We start from the raw sequence: 6765 nt of genomic DNA on the forward strand, positions 1-6765 counted from the left end.
CTCCACTAGCCTCCCAGACCCTTTCCTTCTTACACACACAAGTTAATGATTACTGTCTGATTGTTTTTCTCACATCCACATGTGTAAAATCTTTTTTTCTTCCACGTTCACCACATGGGTAATATCTTGTGAGCTCAATAAATATGGAGATGAAACTCATGTTTGGGGGCTCTTGTCTCCTCTCAGACATTCCAAAGTTCATCAGTCCTAGTCTGCTATCTAGTGGAGAAATTGTATGTTTCAATTCTCTGGACAGATTTTATATTCAATTCTGCATCTGTTCTCTTGCTGGGCAAAAGAGAACTCCAGACTCAGAGTCTGTGACAGAATTCCTAGTTGATATACCTCTGCATTCTGACATTCTTCTCAGTGAGAAGAGGTAGAAGAAAGAAAAAGGTGCCTATTACTTCTCTTGTCTCTTGAAGATGTAAGTTCCCCCACAGCAGAAACCATGACTATACATTCTCTATATAACACAAATGAAAAACATCAATGTCAATACATCATTATGGTGCCTTCAGAAAATCTAAACTGCATATTAGGTTGATAGAAGGCAGTTTCTTACTAAATAAAAGTTGCAATATAAGCTATGGAATAAATCAGATTCTCCACATACAAATAATAATAGCATGTGCCATGCTCTGTTAAATCTTTTAATCTGCACAATCATTCTATTGTAATGGGTACCATTACTATCCCCATTTTACAGATGAGGAAACTGGGGGCATAGAACTGTTAGTAGGTGTTCCAACTAGTAAACTAGGATTTGTATACTGACAGCCAGGCTCTAGACTCTTTATTCTTAAATATTCACTGTACTGCCATATATCACAACAATAGATACATATAATATATGAATGTATGCATATATAGACACAAATGGAGAGAGTATGTGTATATATTCATGCACATATACAAATATGTGTATGTGTGTGGATATATACACACCCATATATATACACATGCATGCACACACAACACACACACACACACACACACACACACACACACACAACAAGAGAACCTGAAAGTAGAACCTGAAAACAATGATTATATATTTTCTGTCATTTATTCTCCATCAGAATTCTAGGTATAACATAAATCAATATCAATGGAAAGAGTTAATATACCATCTAATAAATTAGTCACATCAGAATTCCAGAATAAACTATATCTAGCACTTTGCTTTTTTTTTTTTTACATAAAAGACAATTTTGGTGCATGCACACACACACACACACACACACACACACACAAACTGGAAGCAATTAATGAATGAAGAAAACTATATCAGAATTTAATTTGCAGATAAATGAATTGAAATATACTTTTTTAATGTTTATTTATTTTTGAGAGGGGGAAGGGCAGAGAGGGAGGAGGGGGAGAGGGAGAGAGAGACACACACAGAATTTGAAGCAGGCTCCAGGCTCTGAGCTGTCAGCACAGAGCCTGACATGGGGCTCAAACACACAAACGGTGAGATCATGACCTGAGCCAAAATCATACACTTAACCTATTGAGCCACCCAGGTGCCCCAAAATCAACTTTTTAATTATATCCCAAATTATATCAGACTTTTACATGCAAATGGTCTGATCACATGAAAAACAGTTGGCATTGTAAAGAAAAAAAATGAACTGATAGAGAAAATAAAGGTTTTCTTTGGGTGGGTTATTAGAGGCAGGAGTTTCCAAAGTTCGTCAGTCTGCTATCTAGTGGAGAAATTGTATGTTTCAATTCTCTGGATGAATTTTGCTTTCTCTCACCAAGCTTCAGTATATATGCATATTCATTTCAAACACTGACAATGTTCAGATTTTCTTCATCCATTTAAGGGAAACTCAGAATGTTTCAACATCCTCGATGCAGTGCTATGGGATCCTGACATAGAGGGCTTAGCCCAAAACTAAAGGACCAGAGATCCAGGACCACAGCCTGCAGTCAGACTGTGGTTTGCGCTATATCCAAATACAGGTTTCAGCCAACAAGCTGCACTGCTTCGCTTTTTTTTTTTTTTTTTAAACAAACATAGATTTCCAAAATAGGGCAGAAAATTTCAGCCTCACAAAGCTGCCTTTTATGCAATGATTCAAATGGGTATATTCTGCCACCTTGTGCCCAAAAGGAAAACATCGCTCCAGGCTCTGGCATTTATGTCAACGCTGGCTCCTCTTTCCAACCTCACCCTCCTAGATCTCTCTGCTTATCAATATCGACCTTGATTTCACAGCCAGAGTTAATCTGTTCTTGGCAATCTGTCTAGTCAGAGCAATATGTCTGATTGTTTGGCAAAACTTTCAGCTCCGTGATAAAACACTTGCTGAATGACTACATTTCACAAAATTCCATGGGAATCAAAAGGAAGAAGAGATGAGATGCTCCTGGCCCTTAGTAAGGCTATCATTTAGTCAAGGAGAAAGGCATTCAAAAGATACAAGGTGACTGTGGTACATTCAGTAATAAAAATATAAATACCGAGATTATAGGAGTTCTGAGGGAAAAGATGAACTCGAGCTGAAGGTAGAGCAAAAACATAGTAAAATCCATTTTCCTTAAGGTATTACACATTCAGAGGAGCTGCAGATAGTTCCAACCGGCAAATGAGGGCCTGACAGTCAGTGACCTAAATGTACTACATGTATTTTAGAGCTTAAGAAAGATCACTGCAGCTAGAGGATGGGGAGTGGCAGGGGGGTGAGAGACATAGGGAGAATTGGAAGGTAGAAGACTAGCAGTAAGAATATTCAAGGGTTAGGGGCACCTGGGTGGCTCAGTTGGTTGAGAGTGTCTGACTCTTGATTTCAGCTCAGGCCATGATCTCATGGTTTGTGAGTTCAAGCCCTGTGTCAGGCTCTATGCTGACACTGTGGAGCCTGCTTGGGATTCTCTGCTTCCCTCTCTCTGCCCCTCCCCTGCTTACTCACTCTCTCTGTCAAAAATAAACATTAAAAAATTAAAAAAAAAAGAATACCCAAGGGTTATTGCTATAATTCAGAAGAAACATAACATCGTCTCCTCACTCAGTGTTTAGTACCTGCTTTGAGCTAAGTAGGTACTCAAGATGGCAACAGTTTCAAAGACACTACGATGCTTTCACAGAAGCCCATGTTTCAAAAACAACTTCCCATAAGGTAAACTCTGCTAGTCAAGATATTAACACTTGGAATCATGGGTGTTATTAGACAGTCCAAAGGAAAAGGAGAAGAAACAGATGGGTCTGGATAAAAGTCATGGAAAGGGGAATTGAAAACAGAACGGGAAATAGGGAATAAACGTTCAGAAAAAACTTACTGAGGAAATCTGGAAAGGAAGGAGAACTCCTTGTAATCTCAAGGCTAGAAACCCAGATGAGGAAAAACTAAAAATGATGAGTGAGTTAACACAATATCTGTAAGAAAATCTACATGAAATTATGTGGTTTTGACTTTAGATAATAGTCAAATGGACTATTGTATTAAATGGACAATACTTTATTAATTTATGGGGACAGTTTAGAATAGCATGTACAGTCCCTACTTATATTGAATTTTAAGTAGATTTTTACTTTTGTTAGATTAATAGATCAGTAATAGAATTTAAACAATTTTTGTTTTACAATTTTTATTTAAAACAATAAGATAGAGAAGCCTCTGAAAGATCTTAGAGAGACAAAGAAAAGATGAAATAAGTAAAGAAAACTGCTAATGAAAATAAGAATATAGCACTGGGTAGAGAGATATTTAAAATGTAAGATGATAACAAAAACAATTATATAAATATAAATTAGAACATTTCTCTGAAGTAGTTCCTTCTGGAAACATATAAATCCTGAAAAATCTTAAAACCTGAAACTATTACTAACCGTGAAAGAAATTGGAAAGTGTTATCAAAGAATTAGCTCTCAAAAAATCCTCATTGCCAAATGGTTTTGCTAGTATATCCTCTCATATTTTCAACGAATAGATGATTGTCATGATGCATGCACACGCACTGTTTGGGAAGTAATGGAAAAGATGGTAAACCGTCCACTTCATTTTATAAAGCCAAAATGACTTTGACATCAAACTCTTTAAAAAAATGAACAAAATAAGAAAACTGTAAGGCAAACGTGACTTACGAACACAGCAAAAGTACTTTAAAAATTTGTTTCACCTTTTTTAGTTTGAGTATAGTTAACACACAATGTTACATTAGTCTGAGGTATACAACTCAGTGATTTGAGAAGTTTATATGTTATGTTTTGTTCACCACAAGAGCAGTTACCATCTGTCCTGTTACATTGCTATTACAATATCCTTGACTGTATTCCTTATATGCTGTGCCTTTTATTCCCATGATTTATTCATTCCACAACTGGAAGCCTGTTATCTCCCACTCTCCCTCACTTATTTTGACCAACCCCTCACCCTCCTTGCCTCTGGCAACCATCAGTTTGTTTCGGTATTCATAGGTCTGATTCTGCTTTTTGTTTGTTTATTCATTTGTATTTTTTTCTTTTTACATTCCACTTGGAGGTGGAATTATATGGTATTTGTCTTTTTCAGTCTAACTTACTTAACTTAGTGTAATACCCTCTAGGTCCAGTCTTGCTGTCTCAACTGGTATGATCTCATCCTTTTTTAAGGCTGTGTAATATTTAACTCTGTGTGTGTACCTATATATATATACAGATAGATATACCACATTTTCCTTATCCGTCTATTGTCTATTGATGAACACTTAGGTTGCTTCTATGCCGTGGCTATTATTATAATACTTCAATAAACATAGAGGTGTATTTTCATTTTCTTTTAATTTTTTAACTTATTTATTTATTTTGAGAGACAGAGAGAGTGAGTGGGGGAAGGGGAGAAAGAGGGAGAAAGAGAGAATCCCAAGCAGGCTCCATGCTGTCAGTGTGGAGCCCGACATGGGGCTTGAACTCAGGAAATGAGAGATCATGACCTGAACTGAAACCAAGAATTGGTTGCTTAACAGAATGAGCCACCTAGGTGCCTGAATAAATATTTAATATTAAAATATTAATAATTAATACAATAAAATTTAATTATACATCACATCAGTAACTCCACTCCCATAAAAAAACAATGACATTGTCATTTATTCAACAAATATTTGAGTTGGGTTGAGCTCAGTTCATATCTGTTGACTGTCTACTATGTGCCATATACTGTCACAGGCGTCATAGGATGCCCTCACAGAACTTACATTCCAATGGAAGAAAGACAAGCAGTATACAGATAAAAAGAAGAGATAAAATATGTTAGATTGTGATAAACATAGAAAAAGTAAAGCAGGGAAGGATGATAGGAATTATAATTTTAAATTGGGTGGTCTGAGAAGGCTGCACGGAGGTGACATTTAAACAGAATCCAGAGGAAGAGGAAGAAGCTCGCTATGTAGATATGAAGGAAAGAAGCATTCCAGGTAGAATTAATAGCAAGTAGAAAGGCCCTGAGCCAGCATCTCATTTGATGTACTAAGAAAAACAAACATGATTTGGGTGGATGTGCAAATGGGCAGTGGCAGAAGATCAAGTCAAAGCAATGGAAGGTTAAAAGACAGAGCCTTGTAGACTAAGGAATAAAATGGAAATCCATCTAAAGATTGTAAGCAAAAAGTGGATGGCCAGACTATCTTAAAAGGATGACTCTGGTTACTGTGTTAGAGAACAGAATGTAGTCTGGTAAAGGTAGAAGCAGGGTAAGGTCTGAAGGCTGTTCTAATAATCCAGATGAAGGAGGTGGTGAGAAGTGGTCAGATTCTATGTGTGTGCTGAAATAGACAAAATTTACTGATTACTGGATATGAGGTTTTAAAAGAAAGAAAAAGGGCACAAGTGACTTTAAATTTTTGGACTGAGAAACTGGTAAAATGCAAAATGCCACTCTAAAATACTCAACACCAATTTCTGATTTTCAAATTATTAGTAAACAAGGAATACCAGAAAGTAATATACTCCTAAATAGGATAAAGAATGTATATCTTAAAAACAACTAATTTTATGAATAATGGTGAAATACCAGTGGCATTCAAATTTAATTTTAAAAACCAAAAAAGAGTTTATTGGAGCACCTGGGTGGCTCAGTTGGTTTGGGGTCAGGTCATGATCTCACAGTTCATGAGTTTGAGCCCCATGTTGAGCTCCAGGCTTGCAGCATGGAGCCTGCTTGGGATTCTCTCTCTCTCCCTCTCTCTCTGTCCCTCCCCCATTCGCTCTCTCTGTCTCTCAAAATAAATACACTTAAAAAAAAAAGAAAAACCAAAAAGAGTTTATAATGGAGAAAATCCAGAAAATATTAAATATCCTTCATTAGTAAATTGAAAAAATTGTGGTAGGGATACACAATGAAATTTTTTTAATGGTTTTAAAATATTTCGGGGGCGCCTGGGTGGCTCAGTCGGTTAAGCGGCTGACTTCAGCTCAGGTCACGATCTCGCGGTCTGTGGGTTCGAGCCCCGCGTCGGGCTCTGTGCTGACAGCTCAGAGCCTGGAGCCTGTTTCAGATTCTGTGTCTCCCTCTCTCTCTGCCCCTCCCCTGTTCATGCTCTGTCTCTCTCTGTCTCAAAAATAAATAAACGTTAAAAAAAAAAATTAAAAAAAAATATTTCGTCCTGTGGTGAAAGGACACAATGAGTTAACAGAATAGGATACCAAACAGAATATTAACTATGATACCAGTTTTCTTGAAATGTATGTAAATGTATACATGCAAAAAGGACTAGAAGGGAAACTATGTTGATGCCTGTGTGATTTTTCCTTTATGTTTTTCTACATTCTTCATA

This window comes from Panthera onca, chromosome B1 (genome assembly GCF_046562875.1).
Source record: "Panthera onca isolate mPanOnc1 chromosome B1, mPanOnc1 haplotype 2, whole genome shotgun sequence".
NCBI lineage: Eukaryota > Metazoa > Chordata > Mammalia > Carnivora > Felidae > Panthera > Panthera onca.